The 22,943-nt window shown below is 33.3% G+C and overlaps 4 non-coding genes across 4 annotated transcripts; all 4 read right to left on the bottom strand.

Moving 5' to 3' along the window:
* Nucleotides 1–10,456: 10,456 nt before the first annotated feature.
* Nucleotides 10,457–10,528, bottom strand: Trnaw-cca (transfer RNA tryptophan (anticodon CCA)). The gene has a single exon. It is a non-coding gene; the product is annotated as a tRNA-Trp (tRNA).
* Nucleotides 10,529–11,914: 1,386 nt separating this feature from the next.
* On the bottom strand, nucleotides 11,915–11,986 carry Trnaw-cca (transfer RNA tryptophan (anticodon CCA)). Its single transcript has one exon. It is a non-coding gene; the product is annotated as a tRNA-Trp (tRNA).
* Nucleotides 11,987–13,593: 1,607 nt separating this feature from the next.
* Nucleotides 13,594–13,665, bottom strand: Trnaw-cca (transfer RNA tryptophan (anticodon CCA)). Its single transcript has one exon. It is a non-coding gene; the product is annotated as a tRNA-Trp (tRNA).
* Nucleotides 13,666–14,988: 1,323 nt separating this feature from the next.
* Trnaw-cca (transfer RNA tryptophan (anticodon CCA)) lies at nucleotides 14,989–15,060 on the bottom strand. Its single transcript has one exon. It is a non-coding gene; the product is annotated as a tRNA-Trp (tRNA).
* Between the last annotated feature and the right edge of the window lie 7,883 nt (nucleotides 15,061–22,943).

Raw genomic sequence — 22,943 nt, 5'->3', positions numbered from 1 at the left:
TATATGTGCCTCACATGGATATTTTCCTTCATTGTAAAGGGTTTTCTTTGGATAGGAAATTACGTGTATTTATTTCCATATTAAGCACTTTAAAATGACTGCGTGCTTTTTAGCTCACCTGAGCCGAAGGCTCAAGTGAGCTTTTCTGATCACATTTTGTCTGTAGTCCGTCTGTCCGTCTGTCTGTCTGTCCGTCCGTCCGTCCGTCTGTAATCTTTTCACATTTTCGACTTCTTCTCAAGAACCACTGGGGCAATTTCAACCAAACTTGCCACAAAGTATCCTTTGGTGAAGGGTATTCAAGTTTGTTCAAATGAAGGGCCACGCCCTCTTTCAAGGGGGAGATAATAAAGAATTAGTGAAAAATTAATAGCATCTTTTAAAAATCTTCTTCTCAAGAACCACAAAGCCAGGGAAGATGAAACTCATGAGGAAGCATCCTCAGGTAGTGTAGATTCAAGTTTTTTTTCAAATCATGACCCCTGGGGGTAGGGCGGGGCCACAATGGAGGGTCAAAGTTTTACATAGAAATATATAGGAAAAACCTTCAAAAATCTTCTTCTCAAGAACAGCAAAGCCATGATAAGTCATATTTATATGAAAGCATCCTCAGGTAGTGTAGGTTCAAGTTTGTTCAAATCATGACCCCCGGGGGTAGGGCAGGGCCACAATGGAGAATCAAAGTTTTACATAGAAATATGTAGGAAAAATCTTTAAAAATCTTCTCAATAACAACAAAGCCCAAATTGGTCATATTTATATGGAAGTATCCTCAGGTAGTGTAGATTCAAGTTTGTCCAAATCATGACCCCCAGGGTAGGGCGGGGCCACAATGGAGGATCAAAGTTTTACATAGAAATATATAGGAAAAACCTTTAAAAATCTTCTTCTCAAGAACAGCAAAGCCATGATGAGTCATATTCTCAGGTAGTGTAGATTCAAGTTTGTTCAAATCATGACCCCCGGGGGTAGGGCGGGGCCACAATGGAGGATCAAAGTTTTACATAGAAATATATAGGAAAAATCTTTAAAAATCTTCTTCTCAATAACAGCAAAGCCCAATTTGGTCATATTTATATGAAAGCATCCTCAGGTAGTGTAGATTCAAATTTATTCAAATCCTGACCCTCTGGGGTTAGGGCAGGGCCACAATGGAGGATCAAAGTTTTACATAGAAATATAATATAGGAAAAATCTTTAAAAATCTTCTTCTCATGAACAGCAAAGCCTTGATCGATCATATTTATGTGGAAGTATCCTCAGATAGTGTAGATTCAACTTTGTTCAAATCATGACCCCCTGGGGATAGGGTTGGGCCACAAAGGAGGATCAAAGTCTGAAATAGAAATGTATAGGAAGATATCTTCTGATGAAGAACTGCAAAGCCATGATTAGTCATTTTGATATGGAAGCATCCTCAGGTAGTGTAGATTCAAGTTTGTTAAAATGATGACCCCAGGGGATAGGGATGGGGCATAATGGGGGATCGAAAATTTTACATAGGAACATATAGGAAAATTTCTTCTTCCTAAGAACTGAAAATCATGTTTAGTCATTTTGATATGGAAGCATCCTCAGGTAGTGTAGATTCAAGTTTGTTCAAATGATGACCCCTGGGATAGGGAGGAGCCACAATGGGGGATCAAATTTTTACAAAGGAATATATGGGAAATTTTTTTAAAATCTTCTCAAGTACAACAAAGCCATTTGTTATATTGACATGGAAGCATCATCAGGTAGTTTAAAATTCAAGCCCCCCCCCCCCCCCCCCCGTAATCTTTTCAATACTGAACTGATTTGTGCTTTTGCCTTGCCAATGTGCTCAAGTGAGCGATGTGGCCCATGGGCCTCTTGTTACTTCTCCTTTTTTTATTTACATGTATATTTCTTTATTAAGGCATTTGTAAAAATATTCAGGGTTTAAATCTTGATGTTTAATTCTGCATTTGATTAATTCTATAAATTTATAATGAAAACAGTTACTTCGATGGACGCTTTTTTGCATTTTACAGGTAAAATTTGTGATCCAAACACAATAGATTGAAACCCTCCTACTAAATTTCACACGTAGAGCTTTGGCGTATGTGACAAGCAGCACGTTTTTAAAGTATTCTACAAAGTGACACCACAAGCTTGCTATATTTAACTGTGACCAATATTGAACGTAAAGTTTCAAATAACATGCTAAATATTGATAATCAGTAATCCTTGAAAAGGACGCGGTCGGCTTCCAAAGTTTGTTCTGCTCTCCAAGCAGTATCTTTTCATATTGCTGCATCATTGTAAAATAGTTCAGCCACCACAGTAACCGATGATTCTCACTGAACTTTGACCTAATCAGGTGTTCTGTGACTCAGAACTCATTTTTTCATATTTAAAATTTCAGGTGAAAAGTCTATGCAAGAGACCGTCAATTTTGTGTCTTTGAAGATGAGTAAAATATAATGGGCAAGAATAAAAACACTTTTTGAAATTTCAAAACATGGAAACAAGGTAATACACTTTAAAGTTTAAACATCCTCTACTTTTTTAAATAAATAAGTAGATTAGAATTCATTCAGATTTGTACTTTGATTCAGAGATATGATTTTTTTTTTCAATAGAAGCTCTACTTTTTTCATTACCTATTCAATAAAAAACAAAATTTGATGAAAAGTGAATCTGAAAAAAAAAAAATTGAAAGTGTTCATACTCTATCAATTCCCAGGTAAACTTTACATCGCACATGAATACTTGAATAATCATGTTAGACATTAATGTGATAATTAAAAATGATTTAAAAAGAAGAATTTCTTGTTTATAACCCTCTCTTAGCACTATTGTTAGTAATAAATTTCTTTGCTGATCAAAGTATTCATTCTATAAGTTTGCTTTTGGAGAACGATATGATGAATGGCGGTGGGGGAAAAAAAGAATCCGTCTTAGCTGTAATGATTTATAAGTATTTAGACCTGACCTTTCACGATCACACTATTTTTGACAGAGGATGGGTGGAATGTTCTTTTATGTTTGATCCCTTAGAGACTTTTCTCTATTAAGCTCCCTTTCACCATCTGCGACAAAGCTCGAGCACTCAGTTCTGATGATTAACTCTGTCATGAAAAGACCCCATGGTTTCTCATTCCGTATTTGCTTATAAATCTGTGCATTTAAACGTAAGAAAGAATAAACATAAATTGTCACAGTTATATTTTATCAGGCAAAGGTTGTTCACCTCTTCTGTTTAAACCGGATATGTCACGTGATAATGGCATCCACCTCGTTTTTAGAATTATGTCACATTAACTTACTTTTACCTCAAAAGTATGTAATAATATAGCGTTTCTAGAGGGACGTCATATTTGGAGGAGGGCCGGAGTACCTGGACAATCCCACCTGTACGACTTCCCTTATCCCGTATTTATGATGCCCTCCTCTACTACATTAGTTCTGAACACTAAGACCATATAAACATTGTTCATATGAGTTGAATACAGTTCCTAAAAACATTTCACTCATGAAAGGAAAATAAAATACCACCCTAAAAAATATATTTTTTTCTTTTCTTTGCAACATGCTATATGTACTCAATGTATTGGCAAACAGTTGGACAGTAATCACTTCTATAATACTATCATGTTGGGGGCTGCACTCTCACGATCAAACTATTTTTGTTTTAAGATGTGACTAATATTACACTGTATTTAGTACAATCACCCCCAGTGGTTGGTGTCTTCTCTAAAGCTGATTATTCTAGTTAATCTGGGGTTTGAATCTGAACATGAGGAACTCTTGGACTTCTATTTCCGTTTGTACACGACTGAACTCGGAAATAAAAATGATGATGTAGATAACTGTTCAAGAAAAATCGTGTCCTCTCCCTAATTGCTTCAATGTTTGTCGTCAACAGCAGAAACACGCTATCCTCGCTATATTATCTGATGGATTATAGTGAATGGGGGATAACTCCTTAGTTAAAATGTATTTGATTATGATTACAAAAACTTCAATTTAAAAACAAAAACAAAAACCTACGATTCTAGTATTTACAGGAACTTGAAAGCAGACATTTAATTACTTTTATCTATTTCACAGGTATTGGTTTAAAAGTATTTGAATTTAACAGTATATGTCAACTAAATTAAAATCTAACTTTGAATTAACCAAAAGAAAAATAGATTTTTTTCTAATTATATATAAAGTTTTGATTTGAATACTTGAAAATTATGATCGTACCTATTTGATATTATTATTATATTGAGAAACAAAGACATTCTGAAAATTGTAGGATTTGTCATGATAGCTGTTTGGTTTGGTTTATACAAGTAATTAGCTTTTCAAACAGTCATAAAAGATATTTATTATCATTTGAAAAAAAAATCTGTTCTACATATAGAGTTACATCATGTTGCTCATATGTTGCTTTAATATTCAAAAGTAATTCCATAAATTATAAATATTTATAGAAATACATGCAATATGCTTGTTTTTTTTTTCAAGGAAGTTTGGTTAGTGGTCAATGTTTCAGAAAACTTGGCAAGCAATAGAAGTCAAAGAAATATTAACGTGAGAACGAGAGAAAGAAAATAAATTCTCTTATGATCATACCATTATTGATCGAAGATATCTGTAATATTTTGATAAGTTGGTCCCTTGCAGAGTTTTTATACTTGACGTCCGCTAAACATCTGCGACACTGATCTGGAGACTCGCAGCACAGTTAAGGCTACAAAAAGGGGGCGGAGCCTAATTTGTACGGGAAATTTTAACTATGACATCATACAAAACCAACAATTCTTAAAAATACTACAAAATGAAATGATTTGCTATTTTAAACTATAGGAAACCATCAAACTACATCTAAACTTACTATAACATGCTATTACGTCTTTAGTTAAATTCCACATAGCAAGGTATAAACAAGTCACTGATCGCGATGCACTTGTCGATGTGACGTCATTTCGTAAAACTTGACGCAGTTTGTATGCAGTGAGAGGCGGATCAAGAAATATTTTCACAACGAAAAATGTATTCTATAATTAAATAAAATATTTTTAAAGATATTTAAGAGGTCATTAACTTGGATGCAATCTCTTCTTTATGATTTTATTCATATATATTCCGTATATTTCCTGTTTAATTGATACTACCGTATATTTGTATGCAAGTACATTGGAAGGTAATGTAAGGGTCTTAATAAATCGATCTAGTGCAAGGGCATACACTCAATGGATCACAGTAAGCTTTTACATATAAACTCTAGAAGTATTAAGTTATCTGAAAAGTGATGCGATCCTGGTGAAATCTTGAAAATGAATTAATTATATCTATATTTAATGCCGTTGACCAGCAAAAAATACAGAATGCGGTCATATAAGTTTGATTTTAACAATGAAATAACAGAATCTATAGAGGATCGCAGCACTTTTCAGAAACTGCGATGCGTGTTGAAAATATTTATACTCTAAATTTAGAATTTTAACTTGATTATGCCCTTGCACTAGTGAAATTTATAGATAACCTCAATACTGCAAGTATATGTGCTATATCACGTGACTGCCGCATCACGTGACAAGTCTAAATATAAAATCTTATCGTCCTCAATATGTAGTTATTAACCATAATTACATTTGTCGGATATCAATAAATTACTGAAAAGAATCGCCATACTGATTAAGAATATATTTATAATCACAAAAATTGCCGATATTTCCATTGCGCACCTTAACTGTAAGAAGTATTATCGTCGCTTCCTCGTTGTTTTTCTCTCTGTTTGGACCAGAAATTCTGAGCAGTCAAGGACATAAAGAGAGCAAGAGGCACATGGGCCACATTGCTCACCTGAGTAATTTCCTTCCCAGATTTTCCTCCTTGTAATACTTTTTGTGGCCCCACCCTACCCCCATGGGTATGATTTGAACAATTTAGAATCTACACTACCTCTGGAGTCTTCCATATAAGTTTCAGCTTTTCGAGCTGAATAGTTTTTGGAAAGAAGATTTCTAAAGATTTTTCCTATATATTTCAATGTAAAATTTGGATTCCCTATTGTGGCCCCACCTTACCCCCTAGAGTCATGATTTGAACAATTTAGAATCTACACTATACGCTACACCAGAAAGCTTTCACATGAGTTTCAGCTTTTCATGCCCAGTAATTCTTGAGAAGATTTTTAAAGATTTTTATGCCCCCGGATCGAAAGATCCCGGGGGTATATTGTTTTTGTCCTGTCTGTCTGTTTGTCTGTTTATCTGTTTGTCTGTTTGTCCGTTTGTCTGTTTGTCCGTTTGTCTGGTTGTCTGCCTGTCTGTTGTCAACTTTAACCTTGCCCATAACTTTTGATTGGTTGGAGCTATGACTTTCATATTTCACATGTGTATTCCTTGTGACAAGATCTTTCTTTTGGTACCATCATATTTGACCTTATGACCTTGACCTTGGAGTTTGACCCACTTTTGCAAAATTTTATGAGACTTTAACCTTGGCCATAACTTCTGAACAGTTGGTGCTTGGGGTTTCAAACTTCACATGTGTATTCTTTGTGACAAGGCCTTCCTTTGCATACCAACAACTTTGACCTTTTGACCTTGACCTTGGAGTTTGACCTACTTTTGAAAAACTTTAACCTTGGCCATAACTTTTGAACAGTTGGTGCTTAGGATTTCAAACTTCACATGTGTATTCCTTGTGACAAGACCTTTCTCTGGATATCAACCACTTTGATCTTTTGACCTTGACCTAGGAGTTTTACCTACTTTTGAAAAACTTTAACCTTGGCCATAACTTTTGAATGGTTGATGCTAGGGCTTTCATAATTCACATATGTAATCCTTTTGACAAGACCTTCCTTTGGATACCAACCACTTTGACCCTTTGACCTTGACCTAGGAGTTTGATCTACTTTTGAAAAACTTTAACCTTGGCCATAACTTTTAAATGGTTGATGCTAGGGCTTTCATAATTCACATATGTAATCCTTTTGACAAGACCTTCCTTTGGATACCAACCACTTTGACCCTTTGACCTTGACCTAGGAGTTTGACCTACTTTTGAAAAACTTTAACCTTGGCCATAATTTTTGAATGGTTGGTGCTAGGGCTTTCATACTTCACATATGTAATCCTTGTGACAAGATCTTCCTTTCGATACCAACCACTTTGACCTTGACCTTGACGTTTGACTTTTATTTAAAAAACTTTAACCTTCGCCATAACTTTTGAACAGTTGTATCTATGTCTTTCAAATTTCACAGGTGTATTCCTTGCGACAAGACCTTTCTTTGGGTATCAACATTTTTTATCTTTTGGCCTGGATTTTGACTTGCATTTGAAGAAACTTTAACCTTCGCCATAAGCTGCCATACGGGGGCATCAGTGTTTCACAAACACATCTTGTTCCTATATATTTCTATGTAAAAATGTGATTTGTGATAAATAAGTACATTTGCAGTATTGCTATAAACATGGACACATGAATATCGGAGTCTGGATGAATGTTTAACTTAGAGACTCTAAAATATAAGTTGTCTTTGTAACCGATCTCGATGCAATATTAACGAAATGGAATATGGAGATAGCGAACAGAAATCAAGCTCAAAAGTCCATTGAAATAGAGAGCCTCTATTACAAATCGTGAGCAGAGCAAACAAGGACTTCTAAAAGTGTTAGTGATTGGATCAGATACCATGGAGGAGTAAGCATCCCCTGTCGACCGGTCACATCCGCCATGTGCTCCCTGTCATGATCGGGCAAAAAAAAATCAGCATGAGCAAGAAGAAAGTGTACTTTTACTACCAAATACGAGAGGTTAGTGTATGGTCAATAAGCATGACAAAGTAATTGTAATGGAGACTTGAATCAGAAAGTTGGATAAAATAATTCAAGCTTGGAAACAGTAAAAGGAAAGTATAGGATAGGAAATATAAATGACAAAACGGCTGTAGTACAAATGGAATGATTGTGACGAGAACAATATTTCTACATGAAGAGATCTACAAAAGAACGTAGAATTGAACTCTATATAAGACAAATATGATCATGAACGGTGGCATGAGAACATCACTGAAAGACATAAAGTGATGAGCGGTGGTGCAGTGGTAGAACGTTTGCACTAGAATCGCGGAGTAAGGAGTTATTCCTTACGTCGCAGGTTCGAATCCCACTGCGGGACATAGAGACCGATCCTTCGGTTGAGACCGTATAAACCGAGATCCCGTGTCTCGGTAGGCGCTGGCACGAAAAAGATCCCTCACCGCTCAAAGGCCCTTAGTGCTGAGTACAGATCTAAATTTGCAGCCCTCCACCGGCAAGTGGTGGCGTCTCAATGTGAGTGAAAAATTCTCGAAGGGGCGTTAAACAAACATCGTTCCGTTAGGATCAATCAGAATAGAAGTTATTAAGAACAGTGAAAAAAAAAGAAGAGATATTTGAAGTGAAGAAGGTAGGCAGTGATAAGACCACGAGAGGTTTATTGTAGAGGTCAAGAACAGGTTTCAGATACTACAGGATTTAGACGAGGTAGAGAAGTACGACAAAATGGTTGACCTGCATGTACAGGGAAGCTGCGAAGACATCATAGGAAAGACAAAGAAACAGGGTAAACCATGAAACAGAGATCATATAAGGATGGACGAAAGAAAGAAAATAAATGGAAAGCTTTAAATAACAACACCAGACACTAAAAGAAAAATCAAAAGGGACCAACATATAAAAAGAAAAAAATGCTATAGAAGATAAGAGAAACTGGATAGAAGGAAAAACTAAGACTGCAGAAATGGCTAGAGCTGTGTGCTCACAAAGAGATCCATAGTGAAAAAAAAAGACTAGCTGTTGGGTGAAGGACAAACATGGAATGCTGAAAACGGAGAAGGCCAGGAAGATTGTTGAACAGTTCTGTGAGATATTGAACCGAGAAGAACTAATAACTCAAAAAAATATATATATAAAGATCGAGGAAAAGGAGGATATAGATACAGAAGATCCTCGACAAGACTAGTGGAAATGAACAATAAGATTTGGGTGACAGAAACCGGACAAAGAAAGGAAAAAGGAAAGAAAAAAGGAAACAGAGATATAAAAAACCACGAGGGGCAAAATAAAGAAATGAGATAACTATCTTGGAGTGATCCTAAAACAATTTACAAGCAAAGTATTCAGCGAATGATTATTCAGCAGATAAAAAAGGAGTAAATAGTACATGAAACACTGAAGAAAAAAACGTATATGTTTTAGACCAGAGAGGGAATCAACAAAACAGATATTTATTTTATGAAATATTTCAAACTCAATATCCAATTTAACACTTTTTGTCGACAATGAGAATACTTCTGACTCAGGGTGCACAAGGACAGTTTAAGAGTCACATTGATGAAAATATTGAATTCGAAAGAAGATCATAGGTACATGTACATGGAGGATTTGAATATACAGTCATCGATGAAAAGAATGGTTACAGATAAAGACTGTTTTGAAGCAGGATTGTGTTATATCCGGATTTCTTTTTCTTATTGCGAATGACTAGTTGATAAATCAAACAAAATCAGACGGGACTTAACATCATTACTAGAAGACCTAGATTATTCCTCTTTTAGCATCAAAGATTTAAAATCTGAGAGAAATAGACAGGAAACTAGCACCAGAAGCATCAAGAATGGATCTTAAGTTGAATGGAAAAAAAAATCAGGAACAGAAATTTCAGCACATTTGACAATGGGAAAGTAGAAAATGCAAGTGAATTTATTCAACAAGGCTATGGGAAAAAAAGAAGGTAACAGAAGGCAAGAGGTCACTCAGTTTCCAATATTCTATGTGGATTATCCAAAATATCCCTCCATGCCCTTTGACAAAAAGTGGTTCTATAAATATGGTTCCGGAATACCCATTGAATCCAGAATTATGACTGAAATAATAAATATAATAATATTACGTCTTAAGTAAATTCTCTATTTGGCACGTTACAAATACAACTAGATTGTAAAACCCTAATGCGCTGTATGTGATAAAAATATCCATAGGATGTTGAACTCAGTACAATTATCAGCCAGTGAATCATTTCCTTTTTATTTGGAATCCAAAAATATCATCCCCCCCAAAATAAATAAATAAAAAAGAAAAAAAGAGAGATGACCTCGACGTGATTTGAGAACGCAAATTTCTGATCTGGAGTAGATGCGCTACCATTGTGCATTGAAGTCATATTACTGCCTTTCCCCAAACAGATGATTTTTCATCAGGACAGATGTTAACTTTAAAAAAAAAAAATCTTGAAACTAATTTTTTTTTCATTCAAGTAAAATGAATTCACTTTGAATGAAAATTTCATTTCTCATTCAATTTTTCTCTATATTGTCGTATAAAGTGGAGATTTGAGATATGCGTCAATTACTATCAAAGAAGTTCTTAATTAAATATATATAGCGATCCATCAATCCATATTTTTAGCTAATTCAGATTTTCTCTAAACATAAAAAAGTATCACTTGACCTCGACGTGATTCGAACACGCAACCTTCTGATCTGGAGTCAGACGCGCTACCGTTGCGCCACGAAGTCAGATAACAACCATTCATTCTTACAATCTCACATTATCCCTTCAATACCACTGGCAACAGGTGAGACGTATTTTCATAGGAGAAACACGTTTATTCATAATTTAATCTTGTGCATGTAAGTTCGAAGTACCTCTAACATTATTGCTCAGCGTTTATAAAATTGTACTTCTGACGCTAAAATAGGGTTGTTTGCACATACTCATCTCTCATATTGATGTTATTGAAAAGACGAATCTTTCCGAAGATTTTCTGTTTCCCTACCAGAAAAAGTTGGATCCTTTTTGCTACCCCAAAATGAAATGGATGACGAAATTAGTGGGCTGATTAAAAGATATTTCCATCTGAATGTGCCATATTAGCCTCAATGTCATTGAAGTTTCAAGATTTTCCCTATAGTTTATTATTTACATTGTATAATCTCCTTTGTTTTAACCCATTCCATACTATAACACACAAGATGGAAAAAGGTAGTTGTTCGCCATTTGAGAACATTTTCAAAGGCATAAGTCTTGCACAGTTTTGACAATAATAAATCAAGAGTTCAGAAAGCGAACGAGCAAATGTGAAAACAAATCCATACCAAAAAGACAGGAAGGGTCGTCAGAATATGTAAAGGAGAAGTCTTGGGAAAACCTGTAAATGTTAGAATAAGTGTCATTAACATTTGTTACAAGGTCATTTACTAATTGGCTTAAAATATTTAAGTCTAAATTTGCACTTAATAAGGACTGATGACCCGTCTCGGGTGCAAGGTGAAAACAGACACAAAGTTAAACTGAGAAATTAATAATAAAAGCAGAATTAAAATTAATAAGATAACAGATTCAGTATAAAAGAAATGCATTATCAACAAGGGAATCATTTGTTTCATAAAAATCCCCCCCCCCCCAACCACCAAAAAAAAAAGCAATAAAGGAAAAAAGATGACCTAGACGTGATCTGAACACGTAACTTTCTGATCTGGAGTATATGCGCTACCATTGTGCAACAAAGTTATATAATTACTGTCTTTCAGCAAACAGCTGATTTTATCATAAGTACAGATGATACAAAGTTTTTTTTTTTTTTTTTTTTTTTTTTTTTTTTTTTTTTTTTTTTAAATCATGAACTTACAATCAAATCTTTGTTTATTCACCTCAAATGTTTCATTCAAAGATTCTCAATATTGTCTTATACAAAGATAAAAAAATGTATAGAAGCATAATTTAAGGGTGATGGTAAATAAGAGGAGATTGGAATATCATAAATGTCTACAATTTCTTAATATTTTAGAGATTTGATATATGCATCAATTAAAACCAAAATAAGTCCATAAAAATATATAGAGATCCACCCATTCATTTATTTACTTAAGTAAGATTTTTTCAAACATGAAAAAAGTTCCACGTGACCTCGACGTGATTTGAACACGCAACCTTCTGATCTGGAGTCAGACGCGCTACCGTTGCGCCACGAAGTCAGATAACAATCATTCATTCTCGTACAATCTCACATTATCCCTTCAACACCACTGGCAACAGGTGAGAGGTATTTTGTTGATTATAAACATAGGAAAAACACGGTCATTCATAATTAAACCTTGTGCATGTAAGTTCTAAGCATCTTTAATATTATTGCTCAGCGCTTAAAAATTTGAATGAACTGATGACACTGACAAAAGGTTGTTTGCACATACACATCTTTCATATTCATGTTATTGAAAAGAAGCATTTTTCCGAAGATTTTCTGTAATTCCCTGTCAGAAGAAGCTGGATCCTTCTTGCTACCCCAAAATGAAATGAAAGACGAAATTAATGGAGTAATGAAAGGAATATTTTCATCAATTTGGCATAAATTAGCCTCATGGACGTTTCAAGATTTCTTCTATAGTTGATTATTTACAATGCATAATCACGTTTATTCAACCCATTCAATGCTATAGCACACAAGATGGAAAAGGAAGTTATCTGCCATCTGAGAACATTTTCAAAGGCATTCGTCTCACTCAGTTTTGACTATTATAAATCAAGAGTTCAGAAAGCGGACGAGCAAATGTAAAAAAAAAAAATACCAAAAAGGACAGGAAGAATCGTCAGAATATGGAAAGGAAAAGTCTTGGGCAAACTGTAAATGCTAGAATAAGTGTCATATTAGTTCCAGGGACATCTACTCATTGACTAGAAGTTCCCTATGCTATTTATCATATCAAAAACATATAAAACGTAGCTAAGTCAAACTTTGAGAATCATTTCTCCAGTAAATAAATATGTGAAGATGTCTTTTAAAAAACCTTAAAATGAAATAATGACTCTAATACCTGTACACTGTATGTAGTAAACATGCAGTAGCCACCAGCGTCATATAACCGTTTACTCTCAGTTTTTATTTATTAGGACCGAAAGCTGAAAATATTCAAGTCTAAATTTGCACTTAATAAGGACTGATGACCCGTCTCAGGTGCAAGGTGAAAACAGACACAAACTTAAACTGAGAAATTAATAATAAAAGCAGAATTAAAATTAATAATATAATAAGATAACAGATTCAGTATAAAAGAAATGCATTATCAACAAGGGAATCATTTGTTTCATAAAATCCCCCTCCCCCCCCCCCCACCAAAAAAAGCAATAAAGGAAAAAAGATGACCTAGACGTGATCTGAACACGTAACTTTCTGATCTGGAGTATATGCGCTACCATTGTGCAACAAAGTCATATAATAACTGTCTTTCAGCAAACAGTTGATTTTATCATAAGGACAGATGATACAAAGTTTTAAAAAATCATGAAACTAACATTTAAATGTTTGTTTATTTACGTAAAATAAATAATTAGTTGCAAATGTTTCATTCAAAGATTCTCAATATTGTCTTATACTAAGATAAAAAAATGTATAGAAGCATAATTTAAGGGTGATGGTAAATAAGAGGAGATTGGAATATCATAAATGTCTACAATTTCTTAATATTTTAGAGATTTGATATATGCATCAATTAAAACCAAAATAAGTCCATAAAAATATATAGAGATCCACCCATCCATTTATTTACTTAAGTAAGATTTTTTCAAACATGAAAAAAGTTCCACGTGACCTCGACGTGATTTGAACACGTAACCTTCTGATCTGGAGTCAGACGCGCTACCGTTGCGCCACGAAGTCAGATAACAATCATTCATTCTCGTACAATCTCACATTATCCCTTCAACACCACTGGCAACAGGTGAGAGGTATTTTGTTGATTATAAACATAGGAAAAACACGGTCATTCATAATTAAACCTTGTGCATGTAAGTTCTAAGCATCTTTAATATTATTGCTCAGCGCTTAAAAATTTGAATGAACTGATGACACTGACAAAAGGTTGTTTGCACATACACATCTTTCATATTCATGTTATTGAAAAGAAGCATTTTCCCGAAGATTTTCTGTAATTCCCTGTCAGAAGAAGCTGGATCCTTCTTGCTACCCCAAAATGAAATGAAAGACGAAATTAATGGAGTAATGAAAGGAATATTTTCATCAATTTGGCGTAAATTAGCCTCATTGATGCTTCAAGATTTTCCCTATAGTTGATTATTTACAATGCATAATCACCCTTTTTAAAACCTATTCAATACTTAAGCACACAAGATGGAAAAAAGTAGTTGTTCGCCATTTTCAAAGGCATTCGTCTCACTCAGTTTTGACCAATAAAAATCATCAAGAGTTCAGAGAGCGAACGAATCCATACCAAAAAGGACAGGAAGAATCGTCAGAATATGTGAAGGAAAAGTCCTTGACGAACCTGTAAATTTTAGAATAAGTGTCATATTAGTTCCAGGGACATCTACTCATTGACTAAAAGTTCCGTATGCTATTGATCAAGTACATACAAAGCAAAAGTTAGCTAAGTCAAACTTTGAGAATCATTTCTCCATTAAATAAATACGTAAAAATTTCTAAAATTAAAAAAAAAAAACCCAGATATTTGAAATGAAATAATGACTCCAATAGCAGTATACTGTAGTAAGCAAGCAGTTGCCACCAGCCTCAAATTTAACTGTTAACTCTATTTTTGAGGATTGAAGGATTAAAGTAATTAGGTCTAAATTTGCACTTAATGAGAACTGATGACCCGTTTCAGGTGCAAGGTGCAAGTAGACACAAGTTTTAAATTTAAAACAAAAGCAGACCTTGAATTACATCGTCTTCAGTTAAAAAAATGCATTCTTTTTTTTTAAATAAAAAAAAAAATTAAAAGAAAGCAAATAAAGATCTCAACGTGATTTGAACACGCAGCTTTCTGATTTGGAGTAGATGCGCTGATTGTGCAGCGAAGTCATCTAATTACTATCTTTCAGAACAGCTGATTTTCTCATAGGGACAGATGATACACCTCTAAAAAAAATCATGAAACTATCAATAAAATCTAAGTTTATTAAGCAATCTATTCATCCTTTTTTAGTTGATTAAGATTTTCTCAAACAAGAAAAAAGTACCATATGACCTCGACGTGATTTGAACACGCAACCTTCTGATCTGGAGTCAGACGCGCTACCGTTGCGCCACGAAGTCAGATAACAATCATTCATTCTCGTACAATCTCACATCCCTTCAATACACTGGCAACAGGTGAGGCGTATTTTATTGATTATAAACATACTTACATGGGAGAAACAGGTTTATTCAAAATCTAACCCAGTGCATTTATGTACCTGCCTCCTATATTATTGTTCAACGATATAAAAAAAATGAATAAACTTCTGACACACTGAAATAGGATTTTTTGCACATAATTTTCAACTCATTCAGTACTATATCACACAAGATGGAAAAAGGTAGTTAAAAGATCATTGACAAGAAGTTTCATGTGCTATTGGTCATACCAAAAGCATGGAAAGCGAAGTTTTAGCTACAAGCCAAACTTTGAAAATCATTTCTTCATTAAAATGACATAATGACTCCAAGAGAGGTACACTGTATGTAGTAAGCATGCAGTAGCCATCATCTTCAAATATAATTCTTACTTTTTATTTATAAGGATCGAGGGCTTAAAGTACTTAAGTCTAAGTTTGCACTTAATTAGGACTGATGACCCATCTCAGGTGCAAGTAGAAACACGCTTAAATTAATTGGATTTTTTTTAAAAAGCAGAACTTTAATTAGTATAAACTAAATGCATTAATATGAAATTGTCATCAAAGGCAAACATGTTGATCCAAAAATAATTAAACTCACTGATACATTATTTCATAAGAATGTTTCTTCTGACAAAGAAATTGATCTGGTCCCAGGATCATGAAACAGACTTAGACTTAAGTCAAATTTTCAAGCCCCTGTAAAATTTTTATTAATTATTGAATTAATCTCAAAATTTGCAAATAACAGCACTTTTGTGAATCAATATTGAAACATATTTTGATTTTGGTCTGCTTGACTTCTACAACATCAAAGTATGATCTAAAGATTTTGACTTAAGCTTAATATGTTTCATGATCCCGGGGCCTGATTCTTTAATCAAAAATATTCAAAAAAGAAATTACATGCATTTTTATTGGTCATTTATTCTTTCTAAAAAATATTCATTTACACTGGGTATAAGAGAAAGACAATTTTGAGCTTATGGTTTACAGAGCTGACTAGGTCTTTAAATCACTCATTATGAAAGACCTCACAAAGGGAACGGGCAATGAACATCGACAATAGTGACAAAGAACAAAAAAGTGAGAAAAAGAAATAGATTTCACGTAAAGGGATATATGCGTTAGATTCTGCAACATTATCTAAAAATGTGTAATTTTTGATACACGAGCATCTTATCCAAATTCTAGATTATTCGCGAAGTGTAATAATGCATAAGTGATCATAAGGTCTACTTCGGATCCAGCGGGTTACTCGTGCAGTATAATAATGCATGTGTATATATATATCTCCTCTGGCATTCACTGGAAGTGACGAATAAAAAATACTTTTTAAAAGTCTGTTTAAATCTAAAAATGTTATAAAACAGGACATGGATTTGAAATCAAAGTGAAATTAATGTTAAAGGAAATGGGAGAAGAAAATAGAGTGGTGAGATATCATACCTTCCTCGTGGTTTTCTTTTCTTTTTTTTGTTTTAACAATTGAAAACTGAAATATTTCAGAGATAAAATGTCATAAAAATGTTTCCTGTATAAGTTTATTGTACTTTGAGGTTGAGTTCTTACTTTATAATCCATAGCTTGTCACTAGCATCAATTACAATAACATTTTTATTAAACATTGAAACGTAAATATCGGATCTCAGTGTCATGTTGTAAATTTTGAATTTCCTGCCACCCGTTAAATTCAGAATTTACAACATGACACCAGCATGAGTGTTGATATTTAGGAACACAAAAAGGATACGAGTCTTTCTCACCCAACCCTAGCTGATTCAACATAAACAAAATGGAAAAAGCATAACAAAATCTTTAACAAATCTAATTATCATTTATGCACGAGCACAAACTCTTTCCTAAGTTTTCAGAGATGTTTTGAGATATATTGAAGAATATATTTTTTTTCCCAACAAGCTTATTGTAACAAGGTCGATTATTGACTTTAGCTTAATGTTTAATTTCCCATATTCTTAGTGGATTTCCTTCCTTTTTTCCTTTGAATCACAGCACCCTTTACTGTGCGGAGCATTATGGAAAGGCTGTAACATCTAACAAGTCTATCTATGGTACAGTTGGTACATTGGTCGCCTCGTGTGCTGAAGGTCGTCAGTTAAACTTTTATGAACTTTGAAAGATGACCATCACCAAGCATTCAGCATTCCATGTGAAAGGCACGGGTGTTGTTGGAAGATATCTCAAAACTTAGTTAGATCCATGTTGCATTGTAGCTAATATAAAAAAAGATATTGATATAGAACGCGAAACAAATTTGGCACTTAACCTACAGCTGGAATTAATGTTTGCTCTTCCTCAAATACCCACACAGAGAGTAACCTGACACTTGGTGACACCTCATCATAACCCCTCATCTTCATATTCGAAGTCAAATGCTAGCATTGAAATGGTAAACAATTGATTCTCATGTCATCTCTTAATTGCCAACATGCAATAGGTAAGTTGTACTTATCTGATTATAAACATCGGGTACTCCATATTAAACATTGTAAAATATGAGTTCGAAGTACATCTATCAACGTTTTAAAATTTGAAAAAAAAAGTTCTGACATTAAGGCAGGTTATTTGCACATACCAATTTATCAGTGTAATTGAAAAGAAGTATTTTTCCGAAGATTTTCTGTAATTCCCTGAAACAAAGTTTGGACTCTCTTTTCTATCCCAAAATGACATCGAGGACCAAATTGGTGAACTTACAGAAGAATATTTTTAATGTCAAAATGACAATTCATCATTACCTCGTTGAGGTACGAAACAGATTTTTCAAGATTTTCCCTTCATTTTATTACATGCAAACATGAAAAAAAAACAAGGCTTTTTAACACATTCAGTACTATATATAAATCAAATGCTTGTATTAAAATTTCAAATTTAAACAAAGAGAGACGTTCATCATTTTTCAAAGATATTGTTCTGGCTCATTTTAACTATTAAAATCAAGTGTTCCGAAAGCGGACGAGTAAACGTGGAAAAAGAACGGTCAGAATACGGAAAGGAGAAGTCTTGGGGAAACCTGCAAATGCTAGAATAAACGTCATTAACTCTACAATGACTGGAAGTTTATTAGGCTTTTAGTCATATCAAAACCATACAAAGTCTTAGCTAAAAAGTCAAACTTTGAGAATTATTTCTCCATTAAATAAATACATGCATGTAAAAATGTTTAAAATTAAGAAAATGAGTTTCTAGTATAAAATATTGGATAAACAGTACACTTCGAAAATAGTATTGAATTAAGATAGTGATATATCATATCAAAAAACATGATTTTACAATATGTTACATAATCTTTTATTTATCGTTTTATATGCATATGACCCTTAATTTACATGAAATCGGTTTCTTGTTCGCAATGGTCATTTGTCTATTGTTACTAATTGTCGATATTCATTGTCCTTTCTCTTTGTGCGCTCTATAATAACTGGTCAGCTCTGTAAACCGTATGCTCGAAATTCCCTTTGCTTTATCTAATGTATATAACTATTTTTCGACTGACAATAAATGATCAATAAATAAGCATGTAAATGTAAAAGATTGGATTTTTGAATAATTTTTGTTTCTAAAAAAAAAAAGAGCAATATATTTGTCGGAACAAAAAAATTAAAGCTATCGATACATTCTTATTAGTAAATGTATCAGTAACTTCAATTAATCTAAACTTCTTTGATTAACATGTTTGCTTTGGTTACATTTTGATATCTTAAAAAATATGTTTAAGCTTATTTATATCAGATTTTGTTTTAACGCTGATGATTTCCAAAAGAAACTTTGGCAGAAATGGCCTTTGAACCTGACCGATTTTTAAAGGAATAAGTTGTCAATCCCATGGAGAGTTATCTCCCTTATCAGAGTATCAATGAACCTTAAAGATGTATCTTATTCAAGTTCTGTTTTTATTATAAATTTCATCATTTTAAACTCACTTCCAGATTGGACATCAGTCGTAATAGTGTCTTTTCACAAATTTTATTTAAAAATAACTTTGTTGTTATAATAATTTTTAGTAGTCATAACAACAAAGTTTATTTTTAAATAAAATTTGTGAAAAGACAATAAATTACGCCCTTAGACTTGAGTATCTTTGAGCTTCGACCCTAATAAATAGAACGCGAGAGGGATAAAACCCAGCTTTTCATTGGTGCATACATAACGTTACAGCTATTGTAATTGTTTGATTTCCAATATTTGTTTTTTTGTCTTTTTTTTGTTTTAGGGGTGTATATGCAATGATAAATACATATGTGAAGATAACGAACAGGGACCAGTCTCAAAAATACAGATAACGAATCGACACGGACCCCTGGAAAACATGAGGGGATTGATTGTAAAAACTTGCAAAATTAAAGATTCTGTTTAAAACTGTTAGCATAAAAATATCTTATTCTTCTTAAGTTCTTTTTAAAAAAAATTCAGACCATTTTAAAATAAAAAGTTGTACGCAAATTAAATTTTGGTCTTAGTCGTAAGTTCTTTTGTAAAACAAGCCCCTGAGAATTAGATACAGAAAATAAGTATCTGGCGATTTGTTATAGAACGTAATAGTAAACACAATATTTGTATTCAGTATATTGATGAATTTTTTCCTGCAAGTGACAATAAAACCATCATCCCTACTCAGTAATGCTATCGGATTAATGCACTATAAGCTCTACGCCAATGGCTATAGGATAAGTTGGGTGTAACACTTGGCTATCTCTCACTATCCTCGATCTCTGCGGCACGGATTAAGGCATGTTTATCTATAAAGAAATCAAAGAAACCCCTTGATTGGTTTGTCATTTTGTTTGTAGCTCTTATCTGAGGGGTCAGGGACAGAAAGAATAAAGTTATAAACATCTATAGTTTAATATCAGACAAGGCATTTGCACCTTTATAGTTTTATTAAACAATAACAGTATGTGTTAAAAATTGGCAATAGAACAATTTATGACTGGCAACATCTATTTACTAGGTGTGTAACTTACAAGAATTTTATTATTTTAAAACAGTTTTGTGTAAAATAAGTCTAGAATGTGTTGTTTAAATCAAAGAGTTTTAAAATAGACCAATGTGTGTTTTACTGATTTTTAACTGTCAAGTTCTGAAAATTTCATGAAGCGCGCTATTCATGTACAAACACACACTCAGATAAAATGGCAAAAAATATCTTGTTAATGCTATATACCGGTAAATTGATAGATAATTTTTACTGATAATTTTTCCTTAAAGATTTCATATATTTTTTGCTTTCGATGATGGACACATGGTGGATGGCGAAGGAAAACAAATTAGTCTTAACTGCAATGATACCAAAACTCTTTCATGAACATACCATTTTTGATTTCAGATTGGAGTAACTTTCTGTTAAGTTTTAAGCCCATACAGAAAATTCATATTTAGGGTTCTCTCAACATTTGCGACAAGCAAAAATACTCTAATCAAGAATAAAATATATGGAGATAACGAACAGTATTCAAGCTCAAAAGTCCATTAAACAATACAAAATAGGAGAAGAGCAAACACGGACCTCCAAAACATCAGTGGTGGGATCAGGTGCCATGGAGGAGTGAGCATCCCCTGCTGACCGGTCACACCCGCCATGTGCTCCTTGTTATAATCGGGAAAAAAGGGAAAAATCCGTCGACAATTCAGTGTGTAAATAATGGTCAAACAATTAGTATGAAAAACTTCTGTCAGCATTTGACTCAATGATAAATTGTATTTGCTGACAAGGTCATTGTGTCGACCATAGAGCTTACAAAATGATGACTTTAAACGAGACTGCTGATATTCTTGTTTCATCAACTTGTTTGTTAATAATTAACCTAGTTTTAGAAATTGTACATACGCAGAGCATGCTCTTGCGTATCGAATCAACTGAGAGATATAAACCCCGTATGCAGGCGATGAAGGTATATTGCTTCATAAGTAATGGAAGTTGACGATTGAAAAGTTAAAGCCATCACGTTTATCATAAAGCTTGGTTGTTAGATTACCATTAACGTCTTTTTCAAGTAAAATATCCAAATATGAAAAGATGTGTCAGACTCTGTGGTATCTTTTATCTCAAGCTCATCGGGATATAACGTATCGACATAAGAATGGAAATAACAATTGTTAATTGACAATACGTCATCGATATATCTAAATATCGAGTTGAAGGCCACAGCAAGTGCAATTTGAATATTAAAAAAATTAGGAAATTAAAAGACCTTTTTTATATTTAGAGCCTGAATACTTAAGAACGCGGAACATTAACTGGCAAAATTGAAAATATGCAGCTCACGTCATTTCCACCTGTTACAATCAAAAGATTAAATGATAGACAATGGAATGGGCGGGTACAATTTGACTCGGACGTCCGAGAAAACATTGGATTGAAATTCTAGTTTGAAATTCATTTTCAATCCACCTCAGCTACGCTAGAATCATGGTGTTACTGATTGACCCAAAAGACAAATAATTTCAATTTCGGAATGGTTTTAAATTCATATAAATCAGAATTTCTGTCCAGTGTTTTAAAAGAAATTTGAAGGGACAAATATTTGATTTCTGTTAGGTATGTGCATGCGTGTGTTTGGGGAGGGGGGGGGGGCTGAGCGATCTTTGAAATAAAAAAAAGTTGTTTTTTTTTTTAGTTTGGACAACCCCGCCCTGTTTTTGATTGTCAAACATTTTTCCGTGAAGACAAAACTTAAGAAACTAGCTCTTGTCATCCTAGAAATAAACACATTTTGTCATGTGAAGGCATGATCTGACTCGACAATTTTTTACCCCCCCCCCCTCCCTTTCTAGAATCAAAAAGCCGTCCCCTGAAAAAATAATCTCTGTCTTCTATGACTTTTACGTGTCCTTAAAACTATAGCTAAACAAACTCATATAAATATGAATTTCAAACAACATGTTTTTGGGAACTGAAATCATTTGTCTTTTGAATCATAGATTCAAATTATGCGTTTTAAAACAGCTCAGGTGGATTGAAAATGAATTTCAAACAAGAATTTCAATCCAATGTTTTCTCGGACGTCCGTGTCGAATTGTACCCCCCATTTCATTGTCGATCATTAATTGTATAGACTGTAAATATGGAAATGACCTAAGCTGCATATTTCCAATTTTGCCAGTTAATGTTCCGCGGTCTTATATCTCTCTCTGAAATTCCATAATTCAAATTCTATACCAATGATTTAAATTCTATACCATTGATTTAAATTCTATACTAATGATTTAAATTCTATACCAATGATTTAAATTCTATATCAATGATTTAAATTCTATACCAATGATTTAAATTCCATACCAATGATTTAAATTCCATACCAATGATTTTAATTTTATACCAATGATTTAAATTCTATACCAATGATTTAGATTCTATACCAATGATTTAGATTCTATACCACTGATTTAAATTCTATACATGTACCAATGATTTAAATTCGATACCAATGATTTAAATTCGATACCAATGATTTAAATTCCATACCAATGATTTAAATTCTATATCAATGATTAAAATGCCATACCAATGACTTAAATTCCATACCAGTGATTTAAATTCTATACCAATGATTTAAATAAATAAATAAATGTAAATATACAAGAAATGTTTCCTTTGATATAAAATAATTGTGAGAATTCAAGAAAATAAAACATAGCAATTTTAAACCAAAGTAAAAACACTTTGATTACTTTAATAAATATTTTGATTTAATATAATAGTAAACAAATAATATGTTTTAGTGAACTATAGATAACTGTACTTCACTATAATATTTTTGTTAAGGTTATCAATTTCATTTCTCATCACCAGTCAACACA

This window comes from Saccostrea echinata, unplaced genomic scaffold, assembly GCF_033153115.1.
Source record: "Saccostrea echinata isolate AGI-Se365-2 ecotype Australia unplaced genomic scaffold, CSIRO_AGI_Sech_v1 ptg000057l, whole genome shotgun sequence".
NCBI classification, from domain to species: domain Eukaryota; kingdom Metazoa; phylum Mollusca; class Bivalvia; order Ostreida; family Ostreidae; genus Saccostrea; species Saccostrea echinata.
The sequence above is the reverse complement of the archived record's forward strand: the minus strand, read 5'-3'. Positions and strand labels throughout refer to the sequence as shown.